This window comes from Tachypleus tridentatus, unplaced genomic scaffold (genome assembly GCF_004210375.1).
Source record: "Tachypleus tridentatus isolate NWPU-2018 unplaced genomic scaffold, ASM421037v1 Hic_cluster_2, whole genome shotgun sequence".
Taxonomy (NCBI): domain Eukaryota; kingdom Metazoa; phylum Arthropoda; class Merostomata; order Xiphosura; family Limulidae; genus Tachypleus; species Tachypleus tridentatus.
This window is the reverse complement of record NW_027467782.1, coordinates 54,737,267-54,755,659: the sequence shown is the minus strand read 5'-3', so window position 1 is coordinate 54,755,659 and position 18,393 is coordinate 54,737,267. Positions and strand designations below refer to the sequence as shown.

General features: G+C 33.1%; 1 pseudogene across 1 annotated transcript in view; it reads left to right on the top strand.

Moving 5' to 3' along the window:
- Positions 1 to 18,393, top strand: part of LOC143242773 (homeotic protein ultrabithorax-like) — a 207,304-nt pseudogene that overhangs the window by 176,470 nt on the left and 12,441 nt on the right. Inside the window, exon 3 of the transcript XR_013023222.1 lies at positions 7,236 to 7,899. The product of XR_013023222.1 is annotated as a homeotic protein ultrabithorax-like (transcript). The remainder of the gene's footprint in view (positions 1 to 7,235; positions 7,900 to 18,393) is intronic.

Here is an 18,393-nt window from a genome sequence, read left to right as displayed (position 1 = left end):
ATGGTAATAATAGACAGAATGATGTAATAGGCTCAATAATTGTAATATAAGAATCATATAATAGGCTCAATAATTGTAATATAAGAATCATATAATAGGCTCAATAATGGTAATATGAGACAGCATCATATAATAGGCTCAATTATGGTAATTTTATAATCATATAATAGTTTTAATTATCGTAATATTAGAGTGAATCATATAATAGTCTTAATAATTGTAATATTAGACAGTATCACATAATAGGCTGAATAATGGTTATATTGTACAGAGTCATATAGAAGGCTCAATGATGGTAATATTAAAATCATATAATAGGCTCAATAATTTTAATGTTACACAGAATCATATAATAGGCTCAATATTGGTATTTTTATAATCATATAATACTCTAAATAATGGTAATATTAGACAGAACATATAATAGATTCAATAAGGGTAATATTAGACAGAATCATTTAATAGACTCAAGTATGGTAATATTAGACAGCGTCATATAATAGGCTCAATAATGGTAAATTTATAATCATATAATAGGCTCAATAATGGTAATTTCATAATCATATAATAGTCTCAATAATGGTAATATTAGACAGAATCATGTAATAGGCATAATAATGATAATATTAGACAGTATCATATAATACGCTCAATAATGGTAATATTAGACATCATAATATAATAGACTCCATAATGGTAATATTAAACAGAATCATGTAATAGTTTGAGTAATCGTAATATAAGAGAGAATCATATAATTAGATCAATAATGATAATGTTAGACAGAATCATATTATAACCTCAATAGTGGTAATATTAGACAGAGTTATATTATAGACTCAATAATGGTAATTTTATAATTATATAATAATCGAAATAATTGTAATATTAGAGAGAATCATGTAATAGGCACAATAATGGTATTATTAGACAGTATCATATAATACGCTTAATAATGGTAATATTAGAAAGAATCATATAATAGGCTCAATAATGGTAATGTTAGACAGTATCATATAATAAACTCAATAATGGTGATATTAGACAAAATGATATAATTGGCTCAACAATGGTAATATTAGACAGAATCATATAATAGATTCAATAATGGTAATGTTAGACAGAATCATATATTAGGCTCAATATTTGTAATATTACCCAGAATCATATAAGAGACTCAACAATGGTAATATTAGATAGAATCATGTAATAGAATCAATAATGGTAATATTCGAGAGAATCATATAATACACTCAATAATGATAATATTCAAGAGAATCATTTAATAGATTCAATAATGATAATATTAGACACAATCATATTATAGACTCAATAATGGTAATATTTGATGGAATCATATAAGAGACTCAATAACGGTAATGTTATACAGAATCATATAGGCTCAATAATTGTAATAATACACAGAATCATATAATAGACTCAATAATGGTAATATTGGATAGAATCATATAATATGATGAATAATTGTAATATTAGAGAAAATCATATAATAGGTTCAATAATGGTAATATTAGGCAGAACCTACAATAGACACAATAATGGTAATATTAGACAGAATGATGTAATAGGCTCAATAATTTTAATATTACACAGAATCATATAACAGATTCGATAACAGTATTATTAGACAGAATCATATAATAGGCTCAATAATGGTAATATAAGAATCATATTATTGGCTCAATAATGGTAATATGAGACAGCATCATATAATAGGCTCAATAATGGTAATATAAGAATCATATAATAGTTTTAATTATCGTAATATTAGACTGAATCATATAATAGGCTGAATAATAGTTATATTGTACAGAGTCATATAGAAGGCTCAATGATGGTAATATTAAAATCATATAATAGGCTCAATAATTGTAATGTTACACAGAATCATATAATAGGCTCAATATTGGTAATTTTATAATCATATAATATTCTAAATAATGGTAATAATAGACATAATGATATAATAGATTTAATAATGGTAATATTAGACAGAATCATGTAATATGCTGAGTAATGGTAATATTAGAGAGAATCATATAATAAGATCAATAATGGTAATTTTAGACTGAATCATTTAATAGCCTCAAGAATTGTAATATTAGACAGAATCATATAATAGGCTCAATAATGGTTATATTATACAGAGTCATATAGAAGGCTCAATGATGGTAATTTTAAAAATCATATAATAGGCTCAATAATTGTAATATTACACAGAATCATATAATAGACTCAATAACGGTAATATTAGAGAGAATCATATAATAGGATCAATAATTATAATATTAGAAGAAAATCATATAATAGAATAAATAATGGTAATATTAGCCAGATCATAAAATAGATTCAATAAGGGTAATATTAGACAGAATCATTTAATAGACTCAAGTATGGTAATATTTGACAGCGTCATATAATAGGCTCAATAATGGTAATTTTATAATCATATAATAGGCTCAATAATGGTAATATTAGACAGAATTATGTAATATGCTGAATAATGGTAATATTAGATAGAATCATATAATAGACTCAATTATGGTAATATTAAACAGAATCATATAATAGATTTAATAATAGTAATATTAGACAGAATCATAAAATATGTTCAATAATGTTAATATTACGTAGATTTATATAATAAGATCTTATGTTGTAAGATTTGATAGTATTACATAATAACTTCAAGAACGGTCACATAGATATAACACAGAGTTAGATATGTACAGTAAAAGATATAACACAGAGTTTGATATGTACAGTAAAAGATATAACACAAGGTCTGATATGTACAGTAAAAGATATAACACAGAGTTTGATGTGTACAGTAAAAGATATAACACAGAGTTTGATATGTACAGTAAAAGATATAACACAGAGTTTGATGTGTACAGTAAAAGATATGACACAGAGTTTGATATGTACAGTAAAAGATATAACACAGAGTTTGATGTGTACAGTAAAAGATATAACACAAGGTCTGATATGTACAGTAAAAGATATAACACAGAGTTTGATATGTACAGTAAAAGATATAACACAGAGTTTGTTATGTTCAGTAAAAGATATAACACAAGGTCTGATATGTACAGTAAAAGATATAACACAGAGTTTGATATGTACAGTAAAAGATATAAAACAGAGTTTGATATGTACAGTAAAAGATATAACACAGGGTTTGATGTGTACAGTAAAAGATATAACACAGAGTTTGATATGTACAGTAAAAATATAACACAGAGTTTGATATGTACAGTAAAAGATATAACACAGAGTCTGATGTGTACAGCAAAAGATACAACACAGAGTTTGATGTGTACAGCAAAAGATATAACACAGAGTTAGATATGTACAGTAAAAGATATAACACAGAGTTAGATATGTACAGTAAAAGGTATAACACAGAGTTTGATGTGTATAGTCAAAGATATAACACAGAGTTTGATGTGTACAGTAAAAGATATAACACAGAGTTTGATGTGTACAGTAAAAGATATAACACAGAGTTTGATATTTACAGTAAAAGATATAACACAGAGTTTGACGTATACAGTAAATGATATAACAAAGAGTTTGATATGTACAGTAAAAGATATAACACAGAGTTTGGTATGTACAATAAAAGATATAACACAGAGTTTGATGTGTACAGTAAAAGATATAACACAGAGTTTGATGTGTACAGTAAAAGATATAACACAGAGTTTGATATGTACAGTAAAAGATATAACACAAGGTCTGATATGTACAGTAAAAGATATAACACAGAGTTTGATATGTACAGTAAAAGATATAACACAGAGTTTGATATGTACAGTAAAAGATATAACACAGAGTTTGATGTGTACAGTAAAAGATATAACACAGAGTTTGATATGTACAGTAAAAGATATAACACAGAGTTTGATGTGTACAGTAAAAGATATAACACAAGGTCTGATATGTACAGTAAAAGATATAACACAGAGTTTGATATGTACAGTAAAAGATATAACACAGAGTTTGTTATGTACAGTAAAAGATATAACACAAGGTCTGATATGTACAGTAAAAGATATAACACAGAGTTTGATGTGTACAGTAAAAGATATAACACAGAGTTTGATGTGTACAGTAAAAGATATAAAACAGAGTTTGATATGTACAGTAAAAGATATAACACAGGGTTTGATGTGTACAGTAAAAGATATAACACAGAGTTTGATATGTACAGTAAAAGATATAACACAGGGTTTGATGTGTACAGTAAAAGATATAACACAGAGTTTGATATTTACAGTAAAAGATATAACACAGAGTTTGATATGTACAGTAAATGATATAACACAGAGTTTGATATGTACAGTAAAAGATATAACACAGAGTTTGATGTGTACAGTAAAAGATATAACACAAGATCTGATATGTACAGTAAAAGATATAACACAGAGTTTGATGTGTACAGTAAAAGATATAACACAGAGTTTGATATGTACAGTAAAAGATATAACACAGAGTTTGATGTGTACAGTAAAAGATATAACACAGAGTTTGATATGTACAGTAAAAGATATAACACAGAGTTTGATGTGTACAGTAAAAGATATAACACAAGGTCTGATATGTACAGTAAAAGATATAACACAGAGTTTGATATGTACAGTAAAAGATATAACACAAGGTCTGATATGTACAGTAAAAGATATAACACAGAGTTTGATGTGTACAGTAAAAGATATAACACAGAGTTTGATATGTACAGTAAAAGATATAACACAGAGTTTGATGTGTACAGTAAAAGATATGACACAGAGTTTGATATGTACAGTAAAAGATATAACACAGAGTTTGATGTGTACAGTAAAAGATATAACACAAGGTCTGATATGTACAGTAAAAGATATAACACAGAGTTTGATATGTACAGTAAAAGATATAACACATAGTTTGTTATGTACAGTAAAAGATATAACACAAGGTCTGATATGTACAGTAAAAGATATAAAACAGAGTTTGATATGTACAGTAAAAGATATAACACAGGGTTTGATGTGTACAGTAAAAGATATAACACAGAGTTTGATATGTACAGTAAAAATATAACACAGAGTTTGATATGTACAGTAAAAGATATAACACAGAGTCTGATGTGTACAGCAAAAGATATAACACAGAGTTTGATGTGTACAGCAAAAGATATAACACAGAGTTTGATTTGTACAGTAAAAGATATAACACAGAGTTAGATATGTACAGTAAAAGATATAACACAGAGTTTGATGTGTACAGTAAAAGATATAACACAGAGTTTGATATGTACAGTGAAAGATATGACACAGAGTTAGATATGTACAGTAAAAGATATAACACAGAGTTTGATGTGTACAGTAAAAGATATAACACAGAGTTTGATATGTACAGTAAAAGATATAACACAGAGTTAGATATGTACAGTAAAAGATATAACATAGAGTTTGATGTGTACAGTAAAAGATATAACACAGAGTTTGATATGTACAGTAAAAGATATAACACAGAGTTAGATATGTACAGTAAAAGATATAACACAGAGTTTGATATGTACAATAGAAGATATAACACAGAGTCTGATGTATCTAGTAAAACATATAATACTGATTCTGTGTGATGTTAAGTTACTTAATGGGTTATCTGTGCTTTGCCAACAGCAGATATTGAAACCTATGTTTTAACCTTATGCTCACTTAACTTTGTTACTGGGTCATCGAGAGGTGTAATTTTTAAAGTTCTTAATAATTTAATAGTTGAGATGTTTTAAACGGAATTACTGGCTTAAGTAAACTTAATATCACTTAAAGTTTTTTTAGATGGATTAAAATTATTAGTGTCAGTGATTGGTAATATTATAATATACAATGAATAAAACCGATGAAGTTCAATATGTATTAACAATAACAATAAGGATGAGTGATGTATATTTACACAGTTTTAATAGGTTTCAGTTTTGGTTGTTTAGATATATATCTGGTATTCCACGTGTTCAGTTTAGACATCCGGCAGCTCATAGGTTTCAGTTTTGATTATCATATGTACACCTGATATTCCACATATCTGATATAAACATGTTGTGGTTTTATTGGTTTCAGTTTTGGTTCCGCATATTTCTGTACACTAGAATTCCACTTGCTTTAACATTCGATTGTTTTGTTTTTAAAGTTTTAGTTTCGGTTATTGTATAGGTAATACACTTGTGTACTCACTATTGTATATATTAAATGCCTATAGATCTAGTATTCTAAATGTTGTAAATCTCAGATTTGTTTATTATATAAATATGTCCCCCAATTGCACGCGTTTAAAATATAATCGATTTCGTAGGTTTCTGTTTTGGTTTATATTTGTATATTCGTAACCGGATTCCGCAGTTCAGTTCGAAGATTTAGCGTTTTTTATTTATTTTAGGCTGAAGTGTCAACTATTAAAACGTTGAAATTTACTGGTATACGTTCGTTATTACGTAGTTTTTGAGACCAACGATGAAAGTAAAGAGCGTTGGTTGACACTGCTTCGTAGAGTCGTTCACACGACGCTCTGACATGGAGAGTTCTAATTCCTTCCACGTGGGCCAACACGGTGGAGACCCAACATACAAACTGTAAACTTACGACGAAATTAACCCTGTTCAACTTGTTTCAAATTACCTAACAGTCTCGTAGCTTGTTTTATTGACTCATTTGCAAACATTCGAAACCTCGTAATTTCTCCTGAAACTAAAATACGTCTGATCGTCGTTGGTAGGTGGAACTTTTAACTTCACACGAGCTGTAAAACTCATGAAACATAGCTTTAGTCAGAATATCAGATATTAACTTTATCTGGATGCAGTTTTGCAGATATTATGTGTCTAATTATTACTGCGTGTTCAGAAACATTACACAGTCTTCATCTCTCACTCTCTTAACTTCTTTCCAAGAATCTGCCTATTGTCTTTTGTTTTACGCTTCAATAAGTAATGACCTAGCGTCGTATTAAAGTTACTCCTTCTAAAGAAACGAGTGTTTTGAAACCTTCTCCATTTTTAGTTTAATATCTCTAAGTACGACTTCTCAGTACACCTCTCATCGTCTGGGGGCAGAGCAGCTGTCGGTGTTAGAGGCAAGTATTTCTTAAAAAAAATTAGTGACTGCCACCATGATTTATTAATGTGACAAGTGTGCGAAAAATAATAACTCGAATGCGTTTCCCAATAACAGTGATCAAACCCAGACGTGTTGTCGGGTCCAATGGCGGTGGGATACACAAGAAAGGAGTTCGCTGCCGCAAAAGAAGCACGTTGATTGGCCAGTTGTTCCTTTCCGGGAAGTCCTAGATATGTGAATACTATGGTCGAATTTAATCCAACACGTTTACTTAGTAAAAAAATCGAAATTCAAAATCTGATGTCGAAAGGAGCGAGGGTGGTGGTCAGACATGATGAACTCTTACTTTGATCAGACTGGCTTTTATAATAGTCAGGCTACGCCGGAACAATCCTATCGTTTTCCGCAAGGACTCCTTGTTCCGCCGTACCCTCAACCTAGCTCCGCCGCCAGGGCACCACACGACTCCGGCTTCGTTGACACAACTGTGTCTTCCACATCGTGTAAACTGTACACAGCAGTGAGTCCAGACCCAACGACGGCTTTCAAACCTGAGTGTCTCGTGAAGGAGCAGAACGGGTTCAACATGGCTGTAAAGACATGTCCATCTGGCAAGGGGAGCACTGACCGGCGTCCGAGCTGCAGTAATGAGCAACGACGCTGTACGTCCTTTCCGGGAGATGGCGGGCTTCTCCGCGTGCATCAGATGCATGGACAGCTTGCTACCAAAACACCAGTGCCATGTCTCAAGCTTTCTACCCTTGGATGGCCATGGCAGGTTGGTGACTTTCATTTGAACAAAGTAAAGTCAGTTAAGAAACACGTAACTGACCTAAGATTTAAATATCGTGATTCTAAACCCCTCATGTGAAAAACGTTGTATTTGTTAAGAACCGAGACAGCTTATCGTAAAAAGAGACAGATTGTCTGGAATGAATGATTTCCTTAAATGACAAAGGTAGACCAAAAAATATTTTGTCCTATTATACACTACTTAGAATCTTCAATGAAGTGCCAAGTAGGGAGCATTAGTGTTTTTTTAATAAAGTGTCACATTACAAAACACTCCAGTAAAGTTCTCCATTACAGATAGGCACTGTAGGTAAACCAGCTTCTGTCTCGGATCTGAAACGCGTGCAGCCCCAGAATATCTGCTTTGCTCCTTAGCGCGTTATACTGAAACCCAGCACACAGAATGCAATTGAATTACTTTTGCTGCAGTACAGATTAAACAAGCGATAAATCAAAAGTAACCCTGTAGGAGAGTATCAGGAGTCAATCCTCTCCTTGTTCAGATTATTTTACAATACATTAAGGTCGTCCTTAATACGATTGTTTTGAATAAATTCAATCACATTACAACAGTACGAAGTTTTTAAAATAGTAATTCAACAACAAGCAGTGTGTGTGTTTATGTATTGAGTTGATAGTTCATTATCTGATAGGCTTTGTTAGTCCAATAACAACACAGTATTAAATACAGCTAATCTAAATTATCTGATAGGATTTGTTAGTCCAATAACAACACAGTATTAAATACAGCTAATCTAAATTATCTGATAGGCTTTGTTAGTCCAATAACAACACAGTATTAAATACAGCTAATCTAAATTATCTGATAGGATTTGTTAGTCCAATAACAACACAGTATTAAATACAGCTAATCTAAATTATCTGATCGGCTTTGTTAGTCCAATAACAACACAGTATTAAATACAGCTAATCTAAATTATCTGATAGGCTTTGTTAGTCCAATAACAACACAGTATTAAATACAGCTAACCTAAATTATCTGATGGGCTTTGTTAGTCCAATAACAACACAGTATTAAATACAGCTAATCTAAATTATCTGATAGGATTTGTTAGTCCAATAACAACACAGTATTAAATACAGCTAATCTAAATTATCTGATAGGCTTTGTTAGTCCAATAACAACACAGTATTAAATACAGCTAATATAAATTATCTGATAGGATTTGTTAGTCCAATAACAACACAGTATTAAATACAGCTAATCTAAATTATCTGATAGGATTTGTTAGTCCAATAACAACACAGTATTAAATACAGCTAATCTAAATTATCTGATAGGCTTTGTTAGTCCAATAACAACACAGTATTAAATACAGCTAATCTAAATTATCTGATAGGATTTGTTAGTCCAATAACAACACAGTATTAAATACAGCTAATCTAAATTATCTGATAGGCTTTGTTAGTCCAATAACAACACAGTATTAAATACAGCTAATCTAAATTATCTGATAGGCTTTGTTAGTCCAATAACAACACAGTATTAAATACAGCTAATCTAAATTATCTGATAGGATTTGTTAGTCCAATAACAACACAGTATTAAATACAGCTAATCTAAATTATCTGATAGGATTTGTTAGTCCAATAACAACACAGTATTAAGTACAGCTAATCTAAATTATCTGATAGGCTTTGTTAGTCCAATAACGACACAGTATGAGAACAGTGAGTTAAAATAATTCTGGTCTGAAGGAGTTTTTATTTGACATGTTGTGGTGTCATTCATCTTGTAACACTTGAGAAATTGACTTTAAAAGTTTGTAACAGCAGATAATATGTTATTGTTAACAAACATATTCCTATGATGTTCAGTACGTTGTTTAAAAATAACTAGAACAGAGTGTAAGTTTTTATAGCAATTTCTTTATTCAGAAGTTCACTAAGAATACTTTAAGAACACTAGAAATAAATAATTAAAATATTCTGTGATTAAAGTTGAGCATAACATAAAAATAACTGTGTTACTGTCAGTTTAGTTTTTAGTTAATATCGGTATATATATATATATATTTATAAGCTAATAACTGTATCGGTTCTTAATCGAATCCATTGTTTTGAAGAATGTGTGAGTCATGAACCCTAAAATAACCGAACTACGACGTTTATGGGTCATGGAAAACAAAATATCTGAGCTTCGACGATTATGGGTCATGGAAAACAAAATAGGCTTGGCTCAAGTAGTGACATCATACACTATTCTTTAGATTTTAAAGCCAACACCAGCTGTCACCATGACAACAACCAATCCTAGAGTAGCAGGAGGGTAGGGTGGGGAGAATAAATTACGCACCCACTTACGGCTATTCACCCCCGAATTGCTTCACGACAGCAGATCAAATGAGAGAAAAGACCCAACTGACGTCTAGGGCTGTAAGAAGTTTCTATTAAAAAACACAACGTTTTGTTCCGAGTCATTGTTTTAAAAATTCATCACTGGGACCTATGATAATAACTAAAAATAAAACTTTACCTTGTGTGAAAAATAATCGGTTACTATCAGTTACCAGTGTATTGTTTTTATATATTTCTAACTATAACTTATAAAAGAAACAACATCTGTCGCTTTTACAAACAAGCATCTTCCATTGGAACAAGGCCCCGGCATGGCCAGGTGGGTAAGGCACTCGACTCGTAATCCGAGGGTCGCGGGTTCGAATCCCCGTCACACAAACATGCTTTCTCTTTTAGACGTAAGGGTGTTATAATGTAACGGTCAATCCCACTATTTGTTGGTAAAAGAGTAACCCAAGAGTTTGCGGTGGGTGGTGATGAATAACTGCCTTCCCTCTAGTCTTACACACTGCTAAATTAAGGATGGTGAGCGCAGATAGCCTTTCGTATAGCTTTGCGCGAAATTCAAAACAAACCATTGGAACACATTTGTGCTTCATAGAAGATAAATATGCCCGATTGGAAAACATAAGTCAAATAGTAAATTATAGGATAAATGGTTGGAAAACATGCACTAGACATTAGTTTATGAGAGTTGTTGATTGGAAAATATGAGTAAGAAATTACATTACAGGAGTTGTTGATTGGAAAACATGAGTCAGAAATTAGATTATAGGAGTTGTTGATTGTAAAAGATGAGTCAGAAATTAGATTATAGGAGTTGTTGATTGGAAAACATGAGTCAGAAATTAGATTATAGGAGTTGTTGATTGTAAAAGATGAGTCATAAATTGGACTCTATGAGTCAGGAGTAAGACTCCGGGACTTAATCATAAATTATCGTGGATGAATATTTATAATAACATAATATGGTGAGTTATCTTAACATTTGTAGAAGGCCTGATTCTATTTATAACTGTTTTAAAGTTATTACAGCCTGACCTATGTTAGCTAATGACTTGATATACCTGACGGCTGGCATGCTTCATATAATGATGGGTATATCTGATCATTCACATGGTTCGCCAAGTTATTTGGTATATCTGTTACTCTTAGAACGACTTGGCTATTGTGTAGTGTAGTAGTCAGGTAACTCCCCAGATTTGATGTTCCAAGTCATTTCCCGTCTTCATTCGTGAGCAGTACGGTAACCAAGGTCATCTCCCACCTACCTTCTAGCTTCTTTATCTCATGATTGTGTTGCTATGGAAACACTTACTCTCCCTGTATAGACGGAATTCCTTCTTTGTATGTGATTTGACGAGAAGAAATACACTCTACGTTCACAAACATGATGAGTGGGTTAAAGTACTTTTATAAAAGGTAGGAAAACTAGTTGGATATTTATTATGAACTGTTAAAATAAAAACATTCAGTATCCTGCAGGAACTTCATTATCACATATAAACCAAGTAATAGAATATCCATCTGAAGTTAACCATGAACTGTTCAGTGGATGGATATACATCTGAAGTTAACCATGAACTGATCAGTGGATAGATATCCATCTGAAGTTAACCATGAACTGTTCAGTGGATGGATATCCATCTCAAGTTAACCATGAACTGTTCAGTGGATGAATATCCATCTGAAGTTAATCATGAACTAATGGTCAGTAGATGGATATCCGTCTGAAGTTAACCATGAACTAATGGTCAGTAGATGGATATCCGTCTGAAGTTAACCATGAACTAATGGTCAGTAGATGGATATCCGTCTGAAGTTAACCATGAACTAATGGTCAGTAGATGGATATAATTGAAGTGTTTAACGATTTGTTCAATTGTCCGTGAATATTTAACACTAGCTACAAGGACCCTGAACACAGGTTGTGAGTCAAGCTGCAGTGTGGGTATTCTATGTAAACAATCCGTGAATATTTAACACTAGCTACAAGGACCCTGAACACAGTGAGTCAAGCTCCAGTGTGGGTATTCTATGTAAACAATCCGTGAATATTTAACACTAGCTACAAGGACCCTGAACACAGGTTGTGAGTCAAGCTCCAGTGTGGGTATTCTATGTAAACAATCCGTGAATATTTAACACTAGCTACAAGGACCCTGAACACAGGTTGTGAGTCAAGCTCCAGTGTGGGTATCCTATGTAAACAATCCGTGAATATTTAACACTAGCTACAGGACCCTGAACACAGGTTGTGAGTCAAGCTCCAGTGTGGGTATTCTATGTAAACAATCCGTGAATACTTAACACTAGCTACAAGGACCCTGAACACAGTGAGTCAAGCTCCAGTGTGGGTATTCTATGTAAACAATCCGTGAATATTTAACACTAGCTACAAGGACCCTGAACACAGGTTGTGAGTCAAGCTCCAGTGTGGGTATTCTATGTAAACAATCCGTGAATATTTAACACTAGCTACAAGGACCCTGAACACAGGTTGTGAGTCAAGCTGCAGTGTGGGTATTCTATGTAAACAATCAGTGAATATTTAACACTAGCTACAAGGACCCTGAACACAGGTTGTGAGTCAAGCTCCAGTGTGGGTATTCTATGTAAACAATCCGTGAATATTTAACACTAGCTACAAGGACCCTGAACACAGGTTGTGAGTCAAGCTCCAGTGTGGGTATTCTATGTAAACAATCCGTGAATACTTAACACTAGCTACAAGGACCCTGAACACAGTGAGTCAAGCTCCAGTGTGGGTATTCTATGTAAACAATCCGTGAATATTTAACACTAGCTACAAGGACCCTGAACACACTTTGTGAGTCAAGCTCCAGTGTAGGTATTCTATGTAAACAATCCGTGAATATTTAACACTAGCTACAAGGACCCTGAACACAGGTTGTGAGTCAAGCTGCAGTGTGGGTATTCTATGTAAACAATCAGTGAATATTTAACACTAGCTACAAGGACCCTGAACACAGGTTGTGAGTCAAGCTCCAGTGTGGGTATTCTATGTAAACAATCCGTGAATATTTAACACTAGCTACAAGGACCCTGAACACAGGTTGTGAGTCAAGCTCCAGTGTGGGTATTCTATGTAAACAATCCGTGAATATTTAACACTAGCTACAAGGACCCTGAACACAGGTTGTGAGTCAAGCTCCAGTGGGTATTCTATGTAAACAATCCGTGAATATTTAACACTAGCTACAGGACCCTGAAGTCAATACATGTGTAATATACAGGATACCTGTAATATACAATACACATGTAATATACAGTATACATGTAATATACAGTATACATGTAATATACAATATACATGTAACACAAACATGTAATATTTATACAACGATTGTGAGAATACCAAAGTTTGAAACTCACAGTATGAATTATAATATAGTATGAACCTTTCTCGTTAGTGGACATAATTATAATCATAATATAACATATTACGTCACATATTACAAGAGTGTCAGTTACAAACTTAAATATCATTCAAGGTCTTCTTAAAATCCTTATGTGATGTGTAATCCATATCAACATGGACCTCTTACTAGTAAAACACGTGTTTCACAATCACTATCAACACAAACCTCTTACTAGTAAAACACATGTTTTACAGCCACAATCAACACAAACATGTTACTAGTAAATCACATGTTTCACAGCGAATATCAACACAAACCTGTTACTAGTAAAACACATGTTTCACAGCGAATATCAACACAAACCTGTTACTAGTAAAACACGTGTTTCACAGCGAATATCAACACAAACCTGTTACTAGTAACACGTGTTTCACAGCCACTATCAACACAAACCTGTTACTAGTAAAACACGTGTTTCACAGTCACTATCAATACAAACCTGTTACTAGTAAGACACGTGTTTCACAGTCACTATCAACACAAACCTGTTACTAGTAACACGTGTTTCACAGTCACTATCAACACAAACCTGTTACCAGTAAAACACGTGTTTCACAGCCAATATCAACACAAACATGTTACTAGTAAAACACGTGTTTCACAGCCACTATCAACACAAACCTGTTACAAGTAAAACACATGTTTCACAGTCACTATCAACACAAACCTGTTACTAGTAAAACACATGTTTCACAGTCACTATCAACACAAACCTGTTACCAGTAAAACACGTGTTTCACAGTCACTATCAACATAAACCTGTTACAAGTAAAACACGTGTTTCACAGTCACTATCAACACAAACCTGTTACCAGTAAAACACGTGTTTCACAGTCACTATCAACACAAACCTGTTACTAGTAACACATGTTTCACAGCGAATATCAACACAAACCTGTTACTAGTAAAACCCGTGCTTCACAGTCACTATCAACACAAACCTGTTACTAGTAAAACACGTATTCCACAGCCACTTTCAACACAAACCTGTTACTAGTAAAACACACGTTCCACAGTCACTATCAACACAAACCTGTTACTAGTAAAACACGTGTTTCACAGTCACTATCAACACAAACCTGTTACTAGTAAAACACATGTTTCACAGTCACTATCAACACAAACCTGTTACTAGTAAAACACGTGTTTCACAGCCACTATCAACACAAACATGTTACTAGTAAAACACGTGTTTCACATTCACTATCAACATAAACCTGTTACAAGTAAAACACATGTTTCACAGTCACTATAAACACAAACCTGTTACTAGTAAAACACATGTTTCACAGTCACTATCAACACAAACCTGTCACTAGTAAAACACATGTTTCACAGCCACTATCAACACAAACCTGTTACTAGTAAAACACGTGTTTCACAGTCACTATCAACACAAACCTGTTACTAGTAACACGTGTTTCACAGCGAATATCAACACAAACCTGTTACCAGTAAAACACGTGTTTCACAGTCACTATCAACACAAACCTGTTACTAGTAACACATGTTTCACAGCTAATATCAACACAAACCTGTTACTAGTAAAACCCGTGCTTCACAGTCACTATCAACACAAACCTGTTACTAGTAAAACACATGTTTCACAGTCACTATCAACACAAACCTGTTACTAGTAAAACACGTGTTTCACAACCACTATCAACACAAAGCTGTTACTAGTGAAACACGTGTTCCACAGTCACTATCAACAAAAACCTGTTACTAGTGAAACACGTGTTTCACAGTCACTATCAACACAAACCTGTTACTAGTAACACGTGTTTCACAGTCACTATCAACACAAACCTGTCACTAGTAACACGTGTTTCACAGCCACTATCAACACAAACCTGTTACTAGTAAAACACGTGTTTCACAGCCACTATCAACACAAACATTTTACTAGTAAAACACGTGTTTTACAGTCACTGTCAACACAAACCTGTCACTAGTGAAACACGTGTTCCACAGCCACTATCAACACAAACCTGTTACTAGTAAAACACGTGTTTTACAGTCACTATCAACACAAACCTGTTACTAGTAAAACACGTGTTTCACAGTTACTATCAACACAAACCTGTTACTAGTAAAACACATGTTCCACACTTACTATCAACACAAACATGTTACTAGTAAAACACATGTTCCACACTTACTATCAACACAAACATGTTACTAGTAAAACACATGTTCCACACTTACTATCAACACAACCATGTTACTAGTAAAACACATGTTCCACACTTACTATCAACACAAACATGTTACTAGTAAAACACATGTTCCACACTTCCTATCAACACAAACATGTTACTAGTAAAACACATGTTCCACACTTACTATCAACACAAACATGTTACTAGTAAAACACATGTTCCACACTTACTATAAACACAAACCTATTACTAGTAAAACACATGTTCCACACTTACTATCAACACAAACATGTTACTAGTAAAACACATGTTCCACACTTACTATAAACACAAACCTGTTACTAGTAAAACACATGTTCCACACTTACTATCAACACAAACATGTTACTAGTAAAACACATGTTCCACACTTACTATAAACACAAACCTATTACTAGTAAAACACATGTTCCACACTTACTATCAACACAAACATGTTACTAGTAAAACACATGTTCCACACTTACTATAAACACAAACCTGTCACTAGTAAAACACGTGTTAATGTGAACCATTAAACTATCACTGATGGCACACACTCTGGAGTTCTTTAGAGAAACATAATTTCATGCACAAAGTATAAAGTAGAAGCTTCTATGTGTTTATTATTGACATCTTACGTTATTAATGTATATAGTTTAGGATCACTTGATAATGAAATATAAATTTGTAAACCTATCCAGTGTCCATCTTCATATACGTCACAATAAATTTTGATGAAGGTAGTTGTTTACAACTACCCACCATTAATGTTATGAGAACATTTACTCAAGTTGCATCATGTTTCTTTATTTGACCGTAAATCAAACCAGTTATGAAGGAACCTATCAGAAAATCTATTTTATGATGAAACAATATTTCGTTTTTATCGAGTACAAAGAACTAAAATATTGCTTTAAACCAAATGTCGGACGACCCAATTGATGCTAAGTAACTGTGGTTGTTACAATATAATGTTTTATATTACACAAATTGCTTGTGTTTTAGGCTTCGGGACCATTGGCTGTCTCTCTGACACTTCATAGAACCACACGATCTGAGCAGAAAACTGCCACGTGCGTTACAACTTCACTCATATCTTCACAAAACAGAAGGTGACGTACAAGTTAAATTTCCAAGCGGTTTCTTTTAATTTTTTCTGAAAGTGATGACGCTGAGACACGTGTTGTGTTTAGAAAACCGATAAGAACTAAAACCTTAAAGAAGTATCCATGTTTTACAATCTGCAGTTGTAGCTATGTTGTAACTTGTAAATTAATTGTTTTATAACTTTGAACATTGTACAACCTCAAAATGTTCTGACTGTAAGTACACCGAACATTGTACAACCTCAAAATGTTCTGACTGTAAGAACACCGAACATTGTACACCCTCAAAATGTTCTGACTGTAAGTACACCGAACATTGTACAACCTCAAAATGTTCTGACTGTAAGTGCACCGAACATTGTACATCCACAAAATGTTCTGACTGTAAGTACACCGAACATTGTACAACCTCAAAATGTTCTGACTGTAAGTACACCGAACAGTGTACATCCACAAAATGTTCTGACTGTAAGTACACCGAACATTGTACAACCTCAAAATGTTCTGACTGTAAGTACACCGAACAGTGTACATCCACAAAATGTTCTGACTGTATGTACACCGAACAGTGTACATCCACAAAATGTTCTGACTGTATGTACACTGAACATTGTACATCCACAAAATGTTCTGACTGTAAGTACACTGAACATTGTACATCCACAAAATGTTCTGACTGTAAGTACACCGAACATTGTACAACCTCAAAATGTTCTGACTGTAAGTACACCGAACAGTGTACATCCACAAAATGTTCTGACTGTAAGTACACCGAACATTGTACAACCTCAAAATGTTCTGACTGTAAGTACACCGAACAGTGTACATCCACAAAATGTTCTGACTGTATGTACACCGAACATTGTACAACCTCAAAATGTTCTGACTGTATGTACACTGAACATTGTACATCCACAAAATGTTCTGACTGTAAGTACACTGAACATTGTACAACCTCAACATGTTCTGACTGTAAGTACACCGAACATTTTACATCCACAAAATGTTCTGACTGTATGTACACTGAACATTGTACATCCACAAAATGTTCTGACTGTAAGTACACCGAACATTGTACAACCTCAAAATGTTCTGACTGTAAGTACACCGAACATTGTACAACCTCAAAATGTTCTGACTGTAAGTACACCGAACATTGTACATCCACAAAATGTTCTGACTGTGTGTACACTGAACATTGTACAACCTCAAAATGTTCTGACTGTGTGTACACTGAACATTGTACATCCACAAAATGTTCTGACTGTATGTACACTGAACATTGTACAACCTCAACATGTTCTGACTGTAAGTACACCGAGCATTGTATTCCACAAGGTACTTTGATGTTTAAATTCTTTACATCTTGAAGTGTAAACAGAATAAGAACAAAATGCGGATATGAAACCTGAACATGTAGAGTTTTTGG